Raw genomic sequence first — 25,588 nt, 5'->3', positions numbered from 1 at the left:
GCAGTCACCAAACAGAGATTCATGTCTACATTTCAGTATTCATATTCTAGTCATTATATCTTTCAACGGGGAAGATTTGCTGCCAGAAATGGTGTATGTGTGTGTGTGGCAAATTAGCATTAAATAAATTAACAACAACAACAACAACAACAATTAATAATAATAAATTAATGAATAAAACAAAATAAAAAACAGACCAGGTTTCCCTTACATACAAGATGCGTGCAGACATTTGTTTGAACACATGAACTCCGCATCTATGGACAGCATACAGGGCACAAATAACAAGTCCCTACGTGAATCAGCCTGCGCACCGAATCCCTGATCATTCCCATGATTTAGAAGGGAATGTCTGTGGGGGTTTCTTTTCATGTTAGCTTCAACATGAGTCGGACCCTTCACATGATCCAACATGTGAGTGTACCCTTTGAGCATTCACATTTTTAAGGCAAACACTTGATCATGCCTACTGTCTTTTCAGACTACGTACAGAGCCTTCTTCCTAGCTAAATTAAATCTCCTAAACATTTTGCTGGTGTTATTTAGTATTATGGGACAAAATCCTGCCCTGATACACTTTTCATTGCAGAAGGTATATAAATGAGACCTGTAAAACAAAAACAAAAACAAAAAAACCCTTCTAGGGCATTGTCACAGTACAGTAGCAAAGAGTGTCCCCACATTTCCGCCAAGTTTATTCCTGTAAACGTAAAAGCACCCAGGAGACGAAACATCATAAGAATTTATTTGCCATTGACCCTGGAGCACTTTTCTAAAACCAGCTAATTTGGAGTGTTGGGGTAAAGGTGTTCAAACAAAAATTGATACAGGGATGCAAACTGAAGTATCTATATAAAGTTTTATTTCAATAAACAAACAAACAAGGATCAGCTGCTACATAAAGTATCCCAAGAAATCTATTCATTTTTGCCCATAGGGTGTGCTTGTTGCTTCAGCCAATGTAAAGTATTGTGAGAGTGGGGAAGATTTTGTTGTTGTTCAAACAAAATCTGCTGGCTCAGATTTTTCTGCCATCAAATACATGACTAGGTTTCGGTACATTTTACTACCCCAAAAATACATTTGAATACTTGGGAATACTATGTGTTTTTTTCTTTTCTTTCGTATTTTGTGTGTGTGTATTGGGCAGAGGGAATTAGATAGTGAGTAAACACATGGGACTTCCCTTAAAATCTGCCAGTTGTTTTGCCTGAGGAAAAACTCCCAAATGCCCCACAAATCTCACTTTAGATCTCTCAGAAATATCACCAATCTTTCCTTCAAAATTCCACACAGAATTTGGCTGAGCAGGAAGTTCAAAATTAACGTCTAATTTCACTTGTGGTGACTGTTCTACTTATTTCATTATCAAATATCTTTTCCATTTTTTTAAAAAAAGGAAAAATCATTAACCGTTTCATGTTTTCCCATAGTAAAATAAACTACATTTTTATCATAACCTCCTGTCTGCCTATCCCTTGCTTATCCACCCCTCACTCAGTTCCTTCATTACAGAATGGAAATTTTGTATTTCTGTTTGAACTGTGCCCCCAAGACTTATGTGCCTGGGAAGAAGTATTTCCACATACCATTTGTTTATGTGGAATTTGTACTTTGGTTGAATTCCAGGTCTCAATTTTTTTCACCCTGGTCTGCATCACAAATGCCTGCTCACCACAAAGAAAATTGACACCTAGCATGCAACTCCAAAAAAAAGCGCTTCACAACTCCTTACAGTCTAGATAGTATTGTCTTTCCTGGGGTAAAATTACCAGTGCATGAGCTGTCATGAGAGGGGGGGGGATATAAAGCATAAAGACTTCAATTATCTGTATCATCCATTTTCAGACCCATTTCACCGGGAAGACTCTTCAACACTGCATCCTTCAATCATGCTAAAGACTTAAGCTAGTGCTTCACAAGGCTTTGACAACAGCATTTTAGTTAAGGATTAACTGATTCTGTTGGGGAATGATACAAATCCCAGGAGAATCATACACCTTGAATGCACAAAGGTAACAGGCAGGGTTGTTCACATTAGCCTACCATTTCTCTTGTCTCTGAAGCAGAAGAGATATTGCAGAGAAGTTGGTATACTTAGCATTTACCAGCCCAAAATCCAAAGGGTTAAAACTCAATACAGTGGTACCTCTGGTTACGAACTTAATTTGTTCTGGAGGTCCGTTCTTAATCTGAAACCGTAATTAACCTAAGGTACCACTTTAGCTGTGGGACGCAGGTGGCGCTGTGGATTAAAGCCTCAGCGCCTAGGGCTTGCTGATCGAAAGGTCGGCGGTTTGAATCCCTGCGGCGGGGTGTGCTCCTGCTGCTCGGTCCCAGCGCCTGCCAACCTAGCAGTTCGAAAGCACCTCCGGGTGCAAGTAGATAAATAGGGACCGCTTACCAGCGGGAAGGTAAACGGCGTTTCCGTGTGCGGCTCTGGCTCTGGCCAGAGCAGCGATGTCACGCTGGCCACGTGACCCGGAAGTGTCTCCGGACAGCGCTGGCCCCTGGCCTCTTAAGTGAGATGGGTGCACAACCCCAGAGTCTGTCAAGACTGGCCCGTGCGGGCAGGGGTACCTTTACCTTTACCTTTACCACTTTAGCTAATGGGGCCTCCTGCTGCTGCTGCCGTGCCGCCGCTGCGCGATTTCTGTTCTCATCCTGAAGCAAAGTTCTTAACCCGAGGTACTACTTCCAGGTTAGCAGAGTCTGTAACCCAAAGTGTTTGTAACCTGGGGTGTTTGTAACCCAAGGTACCACTGTATCAAGTGTCAAAATTTCCTGTTGCGATTCAGTACAGTCATACCTCAGGATGAAGTTGTTCAGGTTGAGCATTTTTGGGTTGCACTCTGCGGCGACCCGGAAGTAACGGAACACGTTACTTCCGGGTTTCGCCACTCACGCATGCGCAGATGGTCAAAATGACGTCACGCGCATGCGCAGAAGTGGCAAATCATGACCTGCGCACGCGTAGATGCGGGTTGCATTTGCTTCAGGATGCGAACAGGGCTCGGGAATGGATTCCGTTCGTATACAGAGGTACCACTGTACTTAGTAGTTGCTAGTTGCATGGCTGCCACTGAAAACAACAATGCTAGTTCTCCTCCTGGTTTGTTCTCATTAATGCAAATTATAATGTGTGACATCATTTCCTCCGCCTTGCCAATACTTTAACTTCATTGCCTGCTGTTAGCAGGGGTGCAAATACTCGTGAGCGTGAATGCTATCATGCCATGCATTTCCCTCTGCTAAGCAATTCCAGAGAAGGAAGCAAGAAATACAGGGTTTTCTGCAGGAAACATGCATGTCTGCAGTAACATTTAATTCTGGTGGCGGGCCAGAAATCAGAATGCATAAATGAATGAAAAGAAAACCAGCATATTTTGTAGATCCAACTGACAAACTGGCCTCCACAGGAGCAAAATCTTCTCTAACACAAGTTGAACGACAGCTTACTGTAGAAACATGTGTTTAAAAAGGTAAAGGGACCCCTGACCATTAGGTCCAGTCGTGGCCGACTCTGGGGTTGCAGCGCTCATCTCGCTTTATTGGCAGAGGAAGCAAGCGTACCAGAGGAAGCAAGTGGCCAGCATGACTAAGCCGCTTCTGGCGAACCAGAACGGCACATGGAAATGCCATTTACCTTCCCGCCAGAGCGGTACCTATTTATCTACTTGCACTTTGACGTGCTTTCGAACTGCTAGCTTGGCAGGAGCAGGGACTGAGCAACGGGTGCTCACCCCGTCGCGGGGATTCGAACCGCCGACCTTCTGATCGGCAAGTCCTAGGCTCTGTGGTTTAACCCACAGTGCCACCCGTGTCCCTAACATGTGTTTACCTGCATGCTTTTAAGCTTACGCTGAAATTGCAAAGCCCTGTTCGTGCAGAAGTAGCATATGTGAATTGGAAGTTTGCATGTGTAGCCCATACTCTCTTAGCTTGCATAAATGCTACCTGCATCTCTTCCAGCAAAGAGTGAGACAATTACCCTCCTCTTCTTTTCCTGGAGTCTCAATACAGGTAGTAGCTTTTCAGGGTGAGCTGGTTGCTCTCAGAAGAATCTAGCAGTTCATCCTGGCCCAGGAGCAGACTCTCACCCAGAGGGGTTGGGAAGGGCTACAGATTTAGTTTGCTGACTTTCATGGGCTTACTAGTATGTGCTGGGAGAGGCCTTTGTTTAAGAAATATAACATGAATAGTTCTTTTTCTTCCTCATCATTTGAATTATGTTAGGCCTTAATAGTGAAGATATATGGGAAAGGGGGAAGGCCTGTAAAGTTTGTGGACTTGTATAGCCCTGCTTTTAACCACTTACTAGCATGTGCTGAGATCACAGAAGCCCCCCCCCCCCCCTTTTAAGCAAAAGAGTAACATTTATTTGTTTTAGGAAAACTTGCTATTATTGTTGTTTACTATTTTAGAGATTTAATATTTGTCACTCTGCATTTGGTTTTCTTCCATTCTTATCACTTTCTTTGCACCGTCTCTCTGTGTGTATATATATATGTATACCATCATAAAATAATGCTTGGCTGCATCTCTGGAATTTGGTTGTAGATGGCACAATCACTCATTTAAGTTAAATACTTATGCTGAAGTCATGAGGAGATGAATGCACATGGTGAGCAAGCTAACATGAGACAAGCTCTTCCTGAGCTGCTGGGAGAATTTTAGTCCTCTTCTGGAAAAAATATTTCACAAAATGTTCTTAATTTGTCATTTGCCATTTAGGACATGCTTCCTGTCTCCTCCTCACAGCCTCTCCACAGAAGCAGGAGAGACCCCAAGGTTTGCTGCTGCACATATATGTGAAAACAAACTATAGCTTAGGGTATGTACAATATGGACAATTTGGTTACATCCTTCATTATTTCTTGGTGGAATGCATTATGATTTGTACACTAGCATATCCTGCTTCAGAAAAGAATAATGGACAGGCTTCTTTAGAGTGAATGAACATCAGACAGAGAAAGACCCTCAGCATTGCAGACCCTCCAAGTGTCCCTGTTTTCCAGGGACGTCCCTGATTTAGAGAAACTGCCCCAGTTTCTGATTTGATCCTGGAATGTCCCACTTTTCCTTAGGATTTCCCTATTTTCATTGGAGAAATGTTGGAGGGTATGGAGTTATCCAACAACCCGAGCCATCTGAAGGCAATCCTGTGTCAGGAATTTTTAAAATGTTTAATGTTTTATTATGTTTTTATATATGTTGGAAGCTGCCCAGAGTGGCTGGGGCAACCCAATAAGATGTGTGGGGTATAAACAGTAAAATTAGCATTATGGAATGGGACGTCCCTATTTTCATCGGAGAAATGTTGGAGGGTATGGCATTGTGGTAGGGTGGAAGTCTGTGAAATGATCATGTATTTAAGAAATGGGGCGATAGAAAAGAACCCTTGTGGTATGGTGATTATAGAATTCAGCTAGGAATAGGGTTCGAATCCCCAATCTTCCATGAAGCTTGCTGGTTGACTAATCTACTTCATAGAGTTATTGAAAGGATGCAGTGGCTGGGGGTAGAACATGAGGGTTGGATGAAAATGTAACAGCTTGCTTAAAAATGAGTAAACAGGCGACTCTATTTTGTGGAATGTTGAAGTGTACAGAAATTAATATTCAGAATCAAAGTCTACAAATGATGGTTTATAAAGTTAATTCATATCATTCTGAGCAGCAAAATACATATTTGAATCATGAATTTGAAATGGTTATTCATAGAATTAATGACTGTGGTATTTTGTCACATACTGCAATTTTATTCAGTTATGAGCTAAGCTCTTCAGCTAGAATTTAGTTTTGATATGTTTTTCCAAGGCTGGTTCTTATCAAGTGAATAATCCTGATGGTGCTACATTCAGAAATTGTGCTTAATGTCTTGTGACTGCTTATTGTGCCACAAGCTACTTGGTGAAGTAATGTATGACGTGATCTTTGCAAAGCCTCTTCCGTAGTTTTGTAAAGCTGTGAAAGATGAGAATGCCTCATGTCATAAAAATAATTGAAAAGGGTCATGGTCACATCTCAAGGTATGGAACAATATAATATACTTTTATACAACATTAGTCATACTGAATTTTTGTTGGAGTAGTATTTGAAACCTTCAAGAAGCCATTGCCTGTGAAGTAAAGCCAAAAGTTAGAGGTCATGGATTAAAAGTGAACCAGCCTTTGGTTAAAGAGTTCTTTGTCCTTAAGACTGAAGGTATCCAAGTGTGCCATAAAGTGCTTGTTAGATTGAGCTCCTCTGTACCTGCTGGTTGCACAAATTATCCAACACTAGCCTACTGGAGGACAATGCTTTTGAATTAGAGATGAATCTTTTATTCATGTACAGAATGGTTCTATGCAGTAGGCTTTATTCTTCCTTCTCTGATCTATGCCTGCAGTGTTTGATAGAATAGATTGAGGTCAGTAAAGAATCTAGAAACTCTGAGCAACCATGACAACCATGTCAGAAGCCAGAAGGAAGAAGAACAGCATCAGGAATATTTTATTCAGCAAAGATCTTGAGTGATAAACAAACACAACAAGTTTGCTCATGGGAAAGTAGCCTCCACCTAAATATGTACACTCAGAAGAAATTCTCAGAAAGCTTGTTATTTACTGCAAAGTAAGAAGACAGATAGGGACGCAGGTGGCGCTGTGGGTTAAAGCCTCAGCACCTAGGGCTTGCCGATCGAAAGGTCGGCGGTTCGAATCCCTGCGGCGGGGTGCGCTCCCGCTGCTCGGTCCCAGCGCCTGCCAACCTAGCAGTTCGAAAGACCTCCGGGTGCAAGTAGATAAATAGGGACCGCTTACCAGCGGGAAGGTAAACGGCGTTTCCGTGTGCGGCTCTGGCTCGCCAGAGCAGCGATGTCACGCTGGCCACGTGACCTGGAAGTGTCTCCGGACAGCGCTGGCCCCTGGCCTCTTAAGTGAGATGGGCGCACAACCCCAGAGTCTGTCAAGACTGGCCTGTACGGGCAGGGGTACCTTTACCTTTACCTTTAAGAAGACAGTAGTAGTGCATGCACAGAACTGCTTTATACTGAGTCTGACCATTGGACTATGTAGTCAAGTATTGTATCGTCTTCGGTTAGAAGCTCTTCGTGGCTTAGGCAGAAGTTTCTTCCATCCAAATAGAGATAGCAAGACTAAATGTGTGCAGAACACATACTCTTAATAGTGAGTGATCTGCCCTACCCAGGAGGAAAAAAAGGAAGATTTATATTTTGGAACATAGAAATATAACTTGAATATAGGGCAGAACCTCTAAATCTGAGAACTCTCTCAGAACACTACAACTTGTGGACCATCCAATGAAGCCGGACATTAAGAGCACAAGGAAAAAAAGAAAATATTTCATCAGCTTACAAACTAAGGAATTTGCTCACACAAGGGGCAGTGTTGGATATTGTGAAAATAATGGCCAACCAGTTGCCTTCTTAGGTTCTTGCAGGACCAGATGGACCACTGGCCTCCTCTCAAATTTTACCAAAGAACTGTAAAACAGATCACTTTTTAATGTAGTGTTTTGTGATTGTTTTCAATTGTTGTAGATGTTGCTATGTTATTACAGTGGTACCTCAGGTTACATATGCTTGAGGTTACAGATGCTTGAGGTTACAGACTCCGCTAACCCAGAAATAGTACCTCGGGTTAAGAACTTTGCTTTGGGATGAGAACAGAAATCGTGCAGCGGCGGCACAGCAGCAGCAGCAGGAGGAGGAGGCCCCATTAGCTAAAGTGGTGCTTCAGGTTAAGAACATTCAGGTTAAGAACAGACCTCCGGAACGAATTAAGTACTTAACCTGAGGTACCACTGTATCTTATTATTATTTAGTGAAGTGATTGTTTTTATTATGTTATTGTTTATTCATGTTTGAGATGTGTGTGCATGTGTGGTGGAAAATTTCAAAAATGAAAGTGTAGACTTGGTCTAGGGGATAAAATCTTACCCTCATGGTTACCCAAGGTTGGATAAAGTCTTACCCAACCATGGTTACCCACCAATGGTCCCAACAGCATACTTTTGAGTCCCCTTGTGTTATTTATCTTTCTGAATTTTCATATTATGATGCAGGGTGTACACGTCACACCCATTCTTGCATAAAGCTGTATGCGATCCAAAGGAATATATTATGAAACTGAATGTCCGCTCTGACACAAATCACATTGCCAATGGCAAAGTGGTCATTACATTCTGAAATCATAGCAGGTAAAGTCCAAGGGCAATTTCTAAAGACAAATCTAGCAGTATTTCATAAATGGGGTGGTGGGATGGAATCATTAATGATTATGTCTTTATACTAATCAAACTCCTCTTGAGCTAACATGCTATTCAGATTTCCCTCTTTAGCCTGACAAGATGCATCTGTTTTTGTTATTCTCATTTGACACAACACATTTTACAAACCAAGCAATTAGAAGTGAGTATTTTAGCCTGACATCCTGATGGTGTAATCAAGAGTGAAATGAGATATGATTTTATTATTGCAATCAATAGGTCATTCTAAAATTACGTCCTGAAAAATGGAAACCAAAATAGTACTCAAAACATAATTAGGATGCTTTAAGTGTCAGATTCTCTACTGATTATTTAAGGAAACTTTAAAGTGATTTATGTATTATGGCATGTCTGACCTTGAGAATAGATTGCTTCAATGCAAAGTGAATTAAATTTGTAGTGCAGGGCTTTTAATATGGCCAGGAGAAGCTACTGTATTATGTAGTAGCAGATGTGCCAAGAAGTTATTGTTTTCATCTCTCCTTAGGAAGCCATATATGACCTTTGAATTTAAAAATGGAGCATCCTGGTTTTATTTTTACATTTGTCAGCTTTGTTAGACACTTCCAAAATATCTAAAATTCTGGAAAGTGAAGATTAGAATGAAGCATCTTTTATGCACTAAATATTTAAGTTAAGGTAGATGGAGGTGCTTGCTGTGACTTGTCTTGTGATTTTCCGATTTTCTGGAGAATTGTCAGGGAAAAGTTCAAAACTTTTCAATGTTTTTTACAAGAAAGTTTTTAAAAGTTTTCTCCCTCACCAGCAAATCTCACATATGACACACCCCAAAAACACATCTTAATTTACTTTTGAAGGGGCGGGCATCGCTGTCAGGGAGAGTTGGGTAGTAGTGATAGGATGTGAATATGGGCTTCTGATCAGATTTCTGAACTTGGAAGGGATCAGTTTCCACAAGCTCCTCCTGATTTTATTCATTACAACCACAATGACCATTGTGTAGCTGGAAAATGTTTAGGCAACACTTAACTGGAAAGGGGAAGGAAATGAGCAATTAGTTATTGTTAGGAAAATAGCACAGGAACATACTAAAAATCATAATCATCTCTTGCTCCTCTCTAAAACAGTTTTGCTTTGAAAAATTCTGAAAGAAAGGAAAGAATGGGACTTCTGAATCCTTCCATGAGGGACATGGGGAATCCGCATTGAGAAGGCCATTACCTTGGTAACCACCAACCTAGAGTTTGATGGAAGTGGAAGTAACAATTCATAGCAATACCTCAGATCATTGCCTAAGCCAGTGGTTCCCTACCTTTTTGGTATGAGGATCCACAAGCCCAAATTTATTTGGTATAGTGACCCATCAATTTATTGTCACATGACTTTTTGACTTTAGGTTTTTGGCAGCTATCGGTTTCATGCATTTTAACTGCAAGTTTCACCATTTTATAACCATTACCATGTAGGCCTGTGTTCAATTCATTCAGATGACCAAACATATGGAAACTTTGCTAGCCAACTTGTGCTCACCAAATGGTTTGCAATCTAGGCTTTTTGTTCCATAGAAACATGAGTACATCCTGTCTTAATTCAAAGCGTTTCTGCAGCAAATGTCTCCTTGACACCCAGCAAACCTCTGTGTGAAGTAATAAATGTGCCTGTTCAGAACACATTTCTGAACATAAGATTCCAAAGACATATATGTCGAGTGAACTGACTTTGATAAAGTTTACAGTTTTCACTGCACTGGTAAGTATTTTATGATGTAATTCACCTAACTCTAGTTGAAGACTAGAAAAGCGAAGCTACAGGGAACCAGGCAGAGGGCCTTCTCAGTAGTGGCACCCTCCCTGTGGAACCCTTCAGATGTCAAGGAGATAAAGCATTATACAACTTTTAGAAGACATCTGCAGGCAGCCCTGTATTGAGATGTTTCTAATGCTTGATGTTTTATATTTTTAGATACGCTGCAAGCCGCCTAGTGTGGCTGGGGAAACCCAGCCAGATGGGTGGGGTATAAATAATAAAATTATTATTGGGGAAACCTAGACAGATGGGTGGGGTATAAATAATAAATTGTTGTTGTTGTGTTTGTTTCCCAAATAAGCTCAAAAGTGAAGGCATCAGAGAGAAGCTACATGTATTGACTGGAATGTATTCATTGTAAATTTTGCTTGCATTTAACATTATGAGTAGAGCTGCTTAGGAAGGGATAGCCGAAGACGGGAGCATGTTAAATATGATGCTGTTTGGTAGGGTAGTTTAGATTTATTACTGCCATCTACCATGCTTATTTGCAGCATCTGCTGACATACGTACAATTAATTTTGTCCTCAAAGTGAAGTAGCTAGAGGCAGCCAATCTGCAAACTCATCTAAGTGCTGAAGTGCACTTTATAAATACAAAAGCGTTACTCATACCAAGTGCAGATACGTCCAAGATAATTATGTAAGCAATAAAGATGAATATGAGAAGATAACTTTGACTGCAATTGGAAATATAGCCCATCTCTGGTTTGCCTTAAGCAAACATGGAATCATTGTATAGAACCCAATAAGGTTTTTCTTAACAAAGTCTCAGATTTGGATCTGCAAAACCTGGATTCATATATCACGTTGGGGAAAGAACGATTTCAAAAACTTCCTGTTCCTTTCCCTGAGAGGAGCAGCCCTCCCAGGAATACTCTTTAAAATGCCCCTGAGATTCCTCCAAAATCCTATTGGATTACTATGGTTGTCGCAGTTATGCCTTCTAATATCAGCAAATGTTTCATTAGTGTGTAACTCTCCATTTGCAATTGGAATTTGAGATTTCATAGCACCTTAGTTATAGGTAAGGGGAAATATTTGGACACATCTTTTTTTTTTCCTGGGGTGGGGATTATTCTCAAAATAATTTTGCTCTCCTTCCAAATCCCCACTGATGCCTCACTGGAACTAGTTCCTTTTCTAAAGAGAAAAATGTTTAGGTAACCACAGCAGCTAAGTAGAACTTCCTAGTTGTATAAGTGTTTGAGTATGGTTTATGAATGCAAATTTTAGCAGTTGACTCACACTTAGCTACAGTATTACAGTATATTTAGGGAAACCAAAATGCTTGTTTACAAAGCTATTGTACTACCAACCTTGCTGTATGCTTGTGAAATGTGGACCACATAATCACCATCTCCAGCTCCTTGGAAAATTCCATCAACGGTGTCTCCGAAAATTTTTACACATCACTTGGGAAGACAGGCAAATGAATGCCAGTGTACTGGAAGAAGCAAAGATCACCAGTGTTGAAGCATTGATTCTTCAACATCAACTTTGTTGGACTGGTCATGTTGTGCGGATGCCTGATTATTGTCTTCCAAAGTAACTACTTTATTCCGAACTTAAAAATGGAAAGCGTAATGCTGGTGTTCAACAAAAGAGGTTCAAAGACTCTCTCAAGGCTAATCTAAAAAAATGTAGTATAAACACTGACAACTGGGAAACACTGGCCTGTGTGTGCTCCAATTGGAGAACAGCCTTTTCCAAAGGTGTCATGGGCTTTGAAGACACTCAGACTCAGGACACATGGGAGAAATGTGCTAAGAGGAAGGCATGCTTGCCAAACCCTCACCATGATCAACTCCCACCTGGAAAACTATGTCCCCACTGTGTAAGGATGTGTGGATCCAGAATTGGCCTCCATAGTCACTTTTAGACTCACTTTTAAAACCATGTTTATGGAAGACAATCTTACTCGGCTATGAGTGATCGCCAAAGAAGAGAAGACAAGTATTATGGTCCTCTTGTGATTCTTTGCTCCATGGAAAATACCACCTACCGTAGGAACTGAATTGAACATTTGGATTTGGTTGAAGGTACCTCTTTGTAATTCACTTGCAACTTTCCTGTATGTGAAGAACTTTTATTGCTTGGTCTGTCTTGTCCCAAGCTCCGATAACAATGGTAGACAAATGGGGATAATGTTACAGAACTTTCAGAATGCAATGTTCTCCACAGGAGGTTTGGACAGAAAAGTAATTGCAGTTTAAGGCTGCATTTTGCCAGCTTTTGGTACAAAATGTGTGCTCCAAGGAACTTAAGTCATGCATACACATCACTATCCCAATTGGGGGAAAGATCAATCACAGCTGTGAAAGAATCAATCATGAGAGACCCCAGGAGTGAACGTTTACTTTCTAGCTCCATCAGTAGAAAAGTAGTGTAGCTATAGAGAGAGACCTGGAGAGAAGATAATTACTGGGTCGCAAAATAACTTTCCCCCATACATAAAACAGAGTAGTATAGTAGCCACAGAAAGAGACCCCCAAGAAAGGTGCAATTAAATAGGAGAACATCAAAAGCATTTAAATGAACAGCCTAGCCGAAGTAAAGAGGGAAGAGAATGGAAACTAGCCATTACTAGAATCCAATTTCTTCAACATTTTGTTGGAAGATATTATTAGCATCCAAAGGGATTCTCTTCCTCTTTCTCCCTGAATAATTAAAATAATTCATGTTCTATATCTAGCAAACCGTTCATCTGTGACGTTATCCAGGTGAAAGAACAGAGAAGGATAAACATGACAATTGTAACTTTGTGGCCCTTGGTCAAATGTTGGTTTGTTCTTCTGAAGTTTTTACATGCTGAGATCAAATCTGGAAGTCGTCTGTTATTATGTTATTCTGGCAAAGCGTGTTCTCCTTCATGGAGAGCACGTGTTGCGGTGGGGGCCGCCAGGACACTCCAAAGTTGGGGGCGGGCTAATTGATCATTGGCCACTGATGCGATTGGTGCTTCCCTTGTTGTTGGGAAGAAGTTAATGTTGCCATTTGTTGATTGACCGCCAGAAATGCTAAAACTCCTTGCATGAGGCTAGGGCTTCCTCTTTTCGACCGTGCAGCGGATTGCCCGTCCCCCCCTCCCTAGAATTAGGGTTGTTCGCTTTGACCTTGCTATGCCTGTCATGGGGTCGTCTGCTCTTGGGGCAGGGGCCCGGTAGGAATTTTGTCCATCTGGCTGATTGGCTGGGGCCATTTGGTTTTTGCCTACTGCGTAGCAAATCGTCACAACTTGCAAGGTTGCGGTTAGGCATTGGTTTATGGTTTGGTTGGTTGAGAGGCATGGATTGGCTGTGCCTGCCCCTCTAATGCTGCTGCTGCAAGGAATTCCGTTAAAGGAATTGGGGGCTAACTATTGCTTGTCCACTCTGTCAAGGGGGCTCGGGCCATAGCAATGAGCTCCTGGTTGCATTTGGGGTGAGGGCAGGTTCCCTGCTCCGCCGCTACCCCCAAGTGTATTCCCCTATTCTGACTTTCGCATTGTGCGGAATGTCAGTCTGTCCCCCATGGTGGGGGCAGATAGTCTCAACCAATGCCTAAGCAAACACTCACAAACTTATATTTTAATAAAGTTGTGGCCAAAATTAGGCCAAAAATCTTAAACAAAAAATTCTGTGTGATGTGTGAGTTATTGGGGTGGCCCTGGGGACCTCGACATGCAATAAAAAAATGTTGTCAAATAGATATCTTTCTCTTTAATTTATGTTCCTTGTAATTCTTGACAAAGGGCAGCTTGAGCTTTCAACTGGGCTAAAGAGCTACATGGGAATAGCTAGTTCCTCTCTTAAACCTTCACCAAACACACAGCAATTGAAAGAATGTAGCTTGCCAGGCATGTTGACATGGGGGCCTAAGGCCATGAGGTGTGTCCCTGCACCATTCCACCCTCAATGTATTATTCCTTTGTGTGGAGGGGTGGAATTATGGTTTCTGAGTTGATGGCATGTATGGTAGTTAAATTCCATTTTGCAGGAAGCCCTGTTCCACTTCTCTGAAGGTATTGGGCAGAAGTCTGAGGGTGGAGCTAGCTCTCTTTTTAAGGAGCTCTCATCCACTTCCTCCCTCTCTTCATGGCAACAGTACTGAGTGGAATAGGAGCAACTGAGCCTTTCAGCTGCGGCAATTTTGGAGACATTGGATAGTGGTGGTGCAAAGAGGAGCTGGAGCTGGGAGAATGGAGATTCTCACTCCTTCCTTTTTGCATGGTAGTGGTTCACTATGACTGGTGTAATAAAAACTCCCCTTCGCTCCCCCCCAAAAAACCCCCCAGAGTCCCTTCTGTTGGGGATAACTCAGACTGAAATTCCCAGGTGTCAGAAAAGGTTATTCATGTATGCAACAACTGAGCCCCATGTTTTGTTAGCCCCAAAATGGAAAATGAGTGAAGTCCCAACTAAAGATTGGCAGCTTAAGTTGACAGAATATGCACAACTTGCAGACTTAACATATAGAATAAGAGAACAAGAAGAACATATGTTTAAAGAAGATTGGAAAACATTTAATGAATATATGGAAAATAACTCTGTACTGCTGAAAATGCTGGCAACATTAAGATAAATTCAACAGTGTAAATAATCTTTAACGGATATAATAATGAAAAAATGATGGGTATAGTTTTTATTATATATGCAGGGACATAAGATATGCAAAATGAACCGTGGAAAGAGAAGAAGGGAAGCCATTGATATTTTAAGTGTGTAAAACGTTTATCTGAAATGGTAAAACAGAAAATTTAATAAAAAGTATATTAAAAAAAAGAAAGAAACTGGGAGTGCCAGGAAAATCAGGAATACCATTCACTTGTACAAATAGTAATAATTATAAATGAAGTTGGTTTACAATACGTATGAATGAACATAGATATTTTATTAAGTAATATTTTGTCTTTGCACAGTGTTTTTCAGTGCCAGTTTTCTACCTATGTATGGTGAAGCTATGATGAAGTGAAACAACTTCCTAAAATGAAACCTTGCAAACAAACACAACATAAATTGTTAAGAAATGTAATCATGGTTGAAAATGATGTCTCTCTTCCATTAAGTTCTAGTTTTCAGTGTGCAGTTGCTAAAACTTTACTAATTTGATGGATTTAGCCTTCACTTGTTATTAATTTCTGCAGGCAGGTTTAAGGATTGCACGAATTTTCATCTTCTTGCAACAAAACTTCTGTAAAATAAATAAAAGGCTGTCCGTGCAAAGTATTTCCAGTGGCGTTGAGACTGATGTTTCTAAATCGAATCAGCAGCTTTCACCTGGAACACGAATATAAACAAGGTCTTTGGTTACAGGTTAACTGCTATCTGTTTTTACAACAGGAGTAAATGCCAAAATCATGTCACTCAGGCCTGCCATGCTTCCACAACAGGTGAAGTGGATGGAGCAAGTGCCTCTATTTCCAACAATTCACAGACTAATGCAGTCCCTTGGAAAGCAAGTTACATTATAAATGTTTGCATATGAATGTTGGAATGGAAGTTAGAACTGGAACATTTGCCATCTCACTTTAGGAGCTAGGGGACTTTGGGCTAGGGATTCAAATGATGGAGAGTGATTTGTAAGAAGTTTAAAAGCCTGAGAAAAAAAATGTGTAGAACGTGGTGAATAAATTATTTGGAAGTGACATGAAAGCTGTCTGCTAGTTGGCTAGTTGAATTATTCACTGTAAACAGGATTCATTCATTGCAAATTTAGCCTGCTTTTCCGCTGGTGAATTGTTTGCAAACCAACCGTGAGACTTGTAAATCTATTCAAGATGCATGAGAATTTGTCAATGAGCTGTTTGCAGCTGCTCACCAGTCAAAATTCAATGCAAACCCATTAACAGAAATGTGGTGATCTAGTTTCAGCGTACACAGAGGGAGAGGCACTGAGAGACAAAGTGGGGCAACAAAACCATTTTCTAGTAGTCAGATTGTAGAAGCAATGCCCAGACCTATGTAATATATATAAATCAAAGCTAAGTGCCTGAGATTAGTAACTAGAAGTATCCAAGCCCAAGCCTGCTTGCTGATTTTGACCTTCGAACCCTTTATGGCTTGGGACCTGAAATATTTTCTTCTTTCTCTTGAGTTTACTTACTGTGACTCTAAGGTCATTATCAGAGTGTAACTTCTACTTAGGACATTAGCGTTGATTATCCTCTTCTTTCTTTCCCTTTGTTGTCTTTTTCTCAGGAATAGGAATTTATATTCCTTTTCCTTATACTTGATATTAAAGGTCTGTGAACTCCTGCGAAATAAAGCCAGTAATTTCTGGTATGCGTATGAGAAAATTATTACAGGATGCTGAAGGTTTCTACCAAGCACACGAGGTCCATTATGAATTATAATCAAAGTTGCTTTTAGGTTGGAGACAGAGTTTGTTAAAAGAAATTATAGCTTCCTAGAACATTAGTGAACACCTGGCTAGAGAGGATGAAATTACTGGTTGAGGCACTGATAGAATTCCTAGAAAACTACTGCACCTAGAAGTTGTACTTCTGCACCAAAAAATAATGGTACTACTTCACTCTTAAGACATTTAGAATTTGGTGCATTAATCCCAGTTACCTAAAATTCAGGTGTCTTTTAAAATTTGTATGATTAAGCCAAAATGGTTTGAGTCCTTTTGTTTTGTTTTTTCTTTATAGAGCTAAATATTTTGAAGGGGGGAGGGTACCAAATTCAGGCATTGTTTGAAATTGCCCTTCTCATATTTTTAAACAGTTCTCCTTCAATGGAACATGTACAAAATGCACCTACTAGAGTAAAGTGTGCAAAAAAGCAACACACAGTAATGCATTTTATTATGAGAAACTGCCTTGCAAAAATGTGCATAGTAAACAAAATTGCATGTAAAAATGTGTATATTCAGAGAAATCCACACTAAAATGCTGGTGAATTTTCACAAACACTTCAAAAACAGAAATATTGACCATGTGGGAAATGTGGAGAACTGAACTTAAGATAGGGGAAATGATAAACTAAAAGGCACCAAAATTAAGTGATTCACTCATCCCTAATTACAAGGAACAAATCAGAATTCAACCTGGAGGGTTGTTTGTTTTTGTTTTTTGTAAAAAAGCATTCTAGCCTCTGAAAGAGGTACTTGGAACACAATTTCAGTTATCTGTGGTATACATTGATTCTACCATGTATACCTCCTTTTTGTTTCATTTTGTTTTAATACAGATCTAGTAAACATTTTTATCTTATGCGTGTATACTGTTATGTGGATTTATAACAGTTTTATTTGGGTACCAACTGTGGAACAAGTCAATCAGTTCCTTTCTCTGCTAGAATTTGTAACTGATAGGAAAGATCCTTCTGAGCTTTTGAACTCTGATTCAATAAAATGTAGGGTGAGGATCTTTCTGACCCAATAGTTGGTGGCCTTGTGCATCCCAAGAATGTCACAGTTCTATGGAGATTAGTTCTGTCCCCCACTACTGATACTCCTGATTGCCATTCTCTCCTCCTTTCAACTTCCATGTGTAGCGATTTTACTGAAAGGAGATCCTGGATGTGCTGTGATTCCCACCAATGTGGAGGAGCTGTACATGCAGAGAACCCCTTTTCATACATGCGGCACAAGTGGACCACAAAGAGCATGGCCCCTGTACACGTCAGTGTTGGGACTAGTCCATATGACTGAAGAACTGCCATTTGTTCTTGTAATGAACCAAGCAAACTAAACCGCCTTAGTATGTTAACCAATCAAGAAAATGTGCTAATCATAGCATTCTGAGTTGATGTTCCCTGCAAGCTGATGTATGCAATTTTTCATTTGTAACCTGAGAGTTGACTCAATACCTCCAAATGGAAATATAAGCTAGAGCCAGAAAGACTGGAAACTGCATTTTCTTTCTCTGAAATTTGACACTCATAGCAGATCCCTATCTGTACATTCTCTGTCCGCTTTCCTTTCATAAAGAGAGAATCTTGTGGCCAAGTTGAACAATCTGAAGTATTTTAACTCTGAAAGCCCACAGACTTTCTGTCATCTTCACACAGTTCCCACTACTACTGAATTTAGGTTCCAAAATCCATAGGATGGGAAGCTATCCATTTGTTTAGCTAATAAAAAGTCCAATTAATGCCAATCAAAAAAAGCAACAAGAACAACACAAATGTGAAATCATCAAGTTGAAGCAATCTAATTCAATCTTACTGTGCTACAAGAGCAATACTACAGTGGTATCTCGGGTTAAGTACTTAATTCGTTCTGGAGGTCCGTACTTAAGCTGAAACTGTTCTTAACCTGAAGCACCACTTTAGCTAATGGGGCCTCCTGCTGCTGCCGCGCCCCCGGAGCACAGTTTCTGTTCTTATCCTGAAGCAAAGTTCTTAACCTGAAGCACTATTTCTGGGTTAGCAGCATATGTAACCTGAAGCGTATGTAACCTGAAGTGTATGTAACCCGAGGTACCACTGTATTCTGGTGTCACTAACAGGGACCTTACATTGGTGTCTGTAGAGTAATTAAAGGTAAAGGTACCCCGACTGTTAGGTCCAGTCACGGACGTCTCTGGGGTTGCGTGCTCATCTCGCTCTATAGGCTGAGGGAGCCGGCGTTTGTCCGCACACAGCTTCCAGGTCATGTGGCCAGAATGACTAAGCTGCTTCTGGCGAACCAGAGCAGCACACGGAAATGCTGTTTTCCTTCCCACTGGAGTGGTACCTATTTATCCACTTGACTTTGACATGCTTTTGAACTGCTAGGTGGGCAGGAGCTGGGACCGAGCAATGGGAGCTCACTCCATTGCGGGGATTCGAACTGCCGACCTTCTGATCGGCAAGTGCTAGGCTCTGTGGTTTAGACCACAGCGCCACCTGCGTGGTGTCTGTAGAGTAATTAGGGCCACATGATTCAAATATGTGAGCTAGCCTTGTGCAATGTTAAGGATAACAGAACTCTGCCAAATGATCGGAGCAACTTTTACATTCTTTTTGTTTTCTATTTGGCAGGTGTGCAACGTGGCAATACTGACAGGTCAATTTATGGACAATCACCTTGAAAAGCTCTTGAATTATCCCCCTATTATTGCCGCCACTATGCATGCACGTTTCCCAGCCACCACAAACCTGATACAAAACGTGGTTCTGATCATGAATCACACAAAGAACCACTTAAGATATACAGAAAAAGCCCACGAGTATAGGACAAATGCTGACAGGAAAATTAGCTTGTATGATGAATGTTAGAGCAAGACAAATTTCTGTTGGAGAAGAAACTATTATGCAGGAAAACTGTAGCACTTAAAAGTTTAAAACTGCTGCAAGTGTAGTGGCTGAACTTTTGAGCCCTGGTTTAAATCTCACACCCACTATTAACTTATTAAGTGGCCTTGCGTAAGCCACCATATCTCAACCACAGTCCTACATTTGAAATAAATGGTTAATAACAGTGGCCTCTTATTACTGAGAGCTGGTTTTTCCTAAGCTTCTGTATGAACATGAGACAGCCCGGACAACAAGGAAAGATGCAGAGGAACCTTATAAAAGGCTAGATGAAACCAAAGGCCTCTTTATTCAAGCATCAATATTCCCACAATTTTCCCACAACCAGATGCCTCTTAAAGGTAAAGGGACCCCTGACCATTAGGTCCAGTTGTGGCCGACTCTGGGGTTGTGGTGCTCATCTCGCTTTATTGGTGGAGGGAGCCGGGTCATGTAGCCAGCATGACTAAGCCGCTTCTGGCGAACCAGAGCAGTGCACGGAAACGCTGTTTACCTTCCTGCCAGAGTGGTACCTATTTATCTACTTGCACTTTGATGTGCTTTTGAACTGCTAGGTTGGCAGGAGCAGGGACCGAGCAACGGGAGCTCACCCCGTCGTGGGGATTCGAACCGCCGACCTTCTGATCGGCAAGTCCTAGGCTCTGTGGTTTAACCCACAGCGCCACCCGTGTCCCTTAGATGCCTCTTAGGAGCCCACAAAACAGGAATCATGAAGGCAAGACACTTCTTTTGCTGCTTTCCCCCAAGTGACTGACATCTAATCCCAAAAGAACATAGGAGTGCTATAGAGCCTACATTAGGAAGGTTTGTGCCAGCCTTCCAGACATTGAGTTAAACTTTGATATGGGAGGAGGTGCAATTTTGGGCTCGTCCCCTATGATCTCAAGGTTTTTACATTAACTGAGTAGCATGGGCGTCACTGTGGCAGCTTCCAGGACACTGGGATGTTAATAAGAACTAAGCTTTAATAATTTATATGAAATACTTTGAACATTCAATAAGCACTTACTGTGTTTATTTGGTATTATTGAAAGGCAATTAAAGCTCTACTTAAGTGAACAGGTAGTAGTAAAAATAGGAGGCACAAGAGGAAATGTGATATGGATTGAAGCAAGACCTAAAGTAGACTTACAAAGTCAATATTTTGACTACAGCCTTCATTACCTCTTCAGAGATTTAAGGATTTCCTAGACTTAGTATACTCCTGAAGTTTTAACAGTTTGAAGGCAATAGAATCCATCTTTCTTTTAGCCTGAGAGCAAGAAGTGAGAATGCTCTCTAGAACATGGGTGGAATATCTCATGTTTGCAGTATCAACTTTTTAAACTACAACCTGGGGTGGAAGTCATCAACTGGATTCATGTGCAAAATTGTAACTCAAGGACAGAAGGAGACTGACATAAAATGATGTTAAATGTTAAGTGCCAGCTTCATCTAATGTTTGTACAACAGTCTGTTCAGATGTAATTTATACATTAAGCTTGAAATATATATAGTCCAATTCTATCAAACTTTCTGTTGTCACAAAGTAGCTGTTAATAAATGAAATTCTCTCTCGTGTGTGTTTGTGTGTAAATCTTTCAGTACCATATCCTGGTCATTAATTACTAACTCTCAACCTGTCAAAATTCTATAGAGTGTTGCCTGAGTTTTTCTTATACTCATACACAAGACTAAAACATCTCTTAGTTTATTTTATAGTTTAGCTCGAGCTCCAATGGTTATTGCCACTGCTGTCCTTTCTGGTTATTGCAAAATCTTCATTAAACCATCACTAGACCTGATAACTGTGCCTGTTCAGGAATACTTCTTAAAGGTTATGTTTTCACATTACCAAATGATTCTATTCTCAGTTGTTTTTAACCTGTGCACAATATTTATTATGTATTTGAACCCAATATCATCAGTGCTTTGTAAGTTGCTTGCTAATTCTTTTTGCAACACATTTTGCTTCCCTGTCCTCTTGTTCTGTGGTATAGTCAAGTATTTAGATTTTTCCTTCTATTTATGTAGCAATGCCTCCCATGGGTTCAAAGAGGACTACATTCCATCCCTCCTGTGCCCGATCCACAATTTTCTGTTTTGGACTTCTGCCATTCCTTTATAGTGCATAGGTATATTACTTTGCTGCTCGGATGAAAAATTCTGGATTCCCACCCACCCCATGTATAGCTTTTTACTGACGGTGTGGGGTGGGAATCAATTTCATAATATTTGGGGGAAACAGAAATATTACTGATCTGTTCACAAAAAAATAGAAATAAATAGCTTTCCTCTCCTATTATCTCTTGTAGGTCTGTTTCCTACATATAGTTGTTCACCTTCAATTTACACATGAATATTTCTTCCCTTGTGCGTTAAGACAAAATCTACTATTCATTTCAGTGGACATAAATGAATTCTCTCCCACTGACTGCAGTATTGCTTGCAAAGTTCAAGTTATTCTTGATTATTCGCAAGCAGCTGCACCTCTCCCCTCCCCCCCCACGGACCTCATAGCCTTCCCCCCCCCCCATTTTATCATACCTCCATACCCAAGAATTTGAGTCACTTATGTCCAGCTGTGTACAAAAGCTTGGGCACCCACTGAATCTCCTGTAGTTTGCAATAAGATTGCTTTTTGTGACTGTGAAATAGAAACAGAAAATTCGAGGTGTACTTTGGAAACCCAAATGGTAAAAGATAAGACTATGGTTCTCAATGACATTTTGTCTCATAGCAAACGTGGCAACATGACCTTTTATGTTCTGATGGTTTCTAAATACAAAAACATCATGTGAGGAAACCAGTCCTGATCATGCAACAGTTTATTTTAGTGCCTCTTTCTTTGTGCTTAACAATATGTTGCCTAAAATATGTTGACCACCAGGCAGATTGAATTTATCCAAACTGGAACCTCCATGGTTAGCATGGAAAGCTTGCTATGTGACAAGAACTTCAGCATCCCTTAATAATGAGAAAATATTGAGGAAATTTGGGATGAAATGAAACTCTAATGGTAGTCGTTCTGCAGCAATTTTACAAGGTAATATTAAATATTACTTGCAGTGCTTTTTCAATTGAGCTATTTATGTGTGGTGGGAAAACCTATTACCGCTGCCAAGGGATTTTGCGTTGTGACAAACCGATTCAGCTGCAGAGGTTTGAAGAAATAGTAAACAACTGTGGATAATGAATGGGCAATAAATATCCTTTTGCTTGACTGTAGAAGTGTCGATGACTAGGGAGCCATGTTCAAACTGTGGGTAATAAACGGAAATCTCCCACGAGTTATTTGCCGAATATGACAAAATAATTAAATATAAGTGCAGGTGTTTAATGCATTTGAAGTTGCTATGAATGAAAGGAAATATTGGTGATGTGGGAGAAAGGAATTATGAAGTTAAAGTATCTAGGTCCCGGTTCTTCTTGAGTCATGTCCCCAGTGCAGAACATCTCAGTAGCATCTTTGGTGGCACTTGAACAGTCCAATCCAGCTCTGTAGTCCAGTGGTTACTGGGTCAATCCTGCATGGAAGTGACTAGAAGGTTTATTAGTATAAAATGCAGTGGCCAGGTTGGTCACTGGGGCAAGACAGACTGAAAATATAGCACCAATCCAGGCCTGACTGCCAATTGGCTTGGTTTTGGCCTATAAAGCCTTAAACGGCACAGGACTGCCTCTCCCCATATGAACCAACCGAGAGGCTGTGATCATCTTCTGAGGCCCTTCTTTGTGTGCTTCCTCCACAAGAGGTCTGGCGGGCGACAGCGCAGGAGCAGGCTTTTTCTGTTGTGGCCTCCTGCTTGGAAATGTCCTCTGCAGGGAAGCTTGCTTATTGCCTTCATTACATAGCTTTAGGCACCAAGAAAAGACACTCCTTTTCTCCCAGACCTTTGGCCAATAAACATGCTATAGCTATTCAAATTGTGTGTTTGGGGGGGAGTATTATTTATGTTTGTTGTGGTGGTATGTATTTCCCTATTGTCAACTGAAGTACTGCATACATAACATCAACCACCCTGTGACCCCTGGATGAAGAGCAATATATAAATTTTAATAAGTTACTAGTGTATGGGACGCGGGTGGTGCTGTGGTCTAAACCGCAGAGCCTAGGGCTTGCCGATTGAAAGGTTGGCAGTTCGAATCCCCATGACAGGGTGAGCTCCCATTGTTCGGTCCCAGCTCCTACCCACCTAGCAGTTCAAAAACACATCAAAGTGCAAGTAGATAAATAGGTACCGCTCTGGCGGGAAGGTAAACGGCATTTCCGTGCACTGCTCTGGTTCGCCAGAAGCTGCTTAGTCATGCTGTCCACATGACCTGGAAGCTGTACGCCGCTCCCTCGGCCAGTAAAGCGAGATGAACTCTGCAACCCTAGAGTCGTCCACAACTGGAACTAATGGTGAGGGGTCCCTTTACCTTTACCTTTCGTGTATGATTGGCTTGTTTGGGTCTTCTTCTTTTTCTAGTCTTAGAAGAACTTCTGTAGCTGCCTGTTTGCTTCATGCTTCCCTTCAAAGCCCTAATAGCATGAGTTGCAAGTACACAAAGGAGCATCTCCTGCCTAAGTGCCCCACCCATGCCACTACCCTCAAACATCCCCTTGGGGGGGACGTACAGAGTCTCATCTCAACCATCTTAGGGGAATTTAATTTAATTCTAAATTATATACCGGAAACATGGGAGATTACAAGGGGTCAACAAAAATATATGGATGTACCGTGTCATATTAGGAGCAAAAAAACTTGTTCTGATGAATTGGAAGAGCCGCAAAAAGATTCCATTGAGCACACGGATTGATAATATGGACAGACTAGCTACATACGAACGAATTGCATGTCGATGCAAATTAAGAATGGATAAACATGAAGAAATCTGGAAGGAATATTTAAGTGATAAGGCGGACAGTGGTGGGAGGCGGAAAGTAGGGGGAGGAGAGGTGGGAAAAGATTGTTAAAAAGGTGTAGTCATAGGTATATCAGTACTGAAATCTGAAATTTAAATTGTGTTATTAGTGTTATTGGGGTTTTTGTTGTATGTGGTTTTTGTGGTTGTTGTTTCTATTGAAAAAATGATTTTTTTTTAAATCATCTTCAGTGGAGCCCTGACTGAGCCAGAGTGAGCAAGTTATCTTCAGTTGAGCCAGAGTTGGGGACATAATGTTGTCTGAGCCCCACTGCTGGAGGTATGGGCCAGCTGAGCCAGATATCTGCTGCATCCTAAACTGCTTACTCCACCCGATCTTGCCACAGAACTGTCCCCTTAATTACTGTTTAAGGAAGGCAGCACTTTTATTTCTTTAAAAAGATAACCATGCTGAGTGTTTTAAAAGTGCCACATGCCTAGAGCAATCATTTGAAATTCCAGCTGTGTTACTGTTGATTGAATAGTGTTTGAGCTATCCCCGTTTTCTGATCAAGTTATTTTTTTCATGGACGATTACTTAGTTTTTGACATTATCCTTCTAGGATCTGGAGCTCCTCGTTTGCCTACATCTCAGAAGTAATAATGGCTGGATCCAGACCAAGTTATTAGCACTAAGGTTCCATTGAGAACAGTTATTTCAATGGGACCTAAGAACAACAGACTTGGTATGGATCCAATCCAATGTTTGTTTGGTAATTGCAGCTAGACCTTCAAACAGCATGGCATAAGTCATCTTCATGCAGGTATAATCATGATTTCCCCGACCTACAAGAGAATGTGCTAAATGAAGTGCTTAAGAATTATTAGCGGGTACCTGATTGAAATAATAGTTAGGGCCACTTTTACATGTTCACTAATCCAAATGGGCCATGTTGCTGCATTAAGCACTGACAAGCTAACTATTTCTCTCTTGTGTAAACAACGTAATCTAATAAAATTATTCAATTAATTCACAGATTTGTTCATTATTGAGATAAATTGTACACAAATACAACAAGCAAAATGAACTCTAAAGTACCAAGGGTATTATAGCTAACATACAATAAAAAATTACACAAAGCCTCATGTAAGCTTCAAGAACACTTCTCCTCTTTAGTCAACTATTTTATTGAATTCCTAAGTGCCATTTAACAAAATTTGCTATGCAACAAATATACTTTAAATTCACTCAGATGGAGGGAAATGTTCGAGCAACACACTATTACTTTCTCTCTCTCAACTGTACAAGACCTATTCTGAGGCTGAATGAATAGATTCAGTGTGATAAATCAGATTACAATAAGCTATACTAGTCAAATGGGGCAACTCTTTAGTTAACCGTTTGATGTTGACAGTACAAATACTATTAAAGGCAGCTGCTGAAGCTTGTTTCTGCTGCAATGTTCTGTTTCTGTCATTCCTTAAAAAAATGAATGAAACA

General features: G+C 40.7%; 1 long non-coding RNA gene across 1 annotated transcript in view; it reads right to left on the bottom strand.

The window, feature by feature from the left end:
- Positions 1–18,455, bottom strand: part of LOC307214465 — a 54,415-nt gene extending 35,960 nt beyond the window's left edge. Inside the window, exon 1 of the long non-coding RNA XR_013838122.1 lies at positions 18,408–18,455. This is a non-coding gene — a long non-coding RNA (uncharacterized lncRNA). The remainder of the gene's footprint in view (positions 1–18,407) is intronic.
- Between the last annotated feature and the right edge of the window lie 7,133 nt (positions 18,456–25,588).

The sequence above is a fragment of the Podarcis cretensis genome, assembly GCF_951804945.1.
Source record: "Podarcis cretensis genome assembly, chromosome: 4".
Lineage (NCBI taxonomy): Eukaryota > Metazoa > Chordata > Lepidosauria > Squamata > Lacertidae > Podarcis > Podarcis cretensis.
The sequence above is the reverse complement of the archived record's forward strand: the minus strand, read 5'-3'. Positions and strand labels throughout refer to the sequence as shown.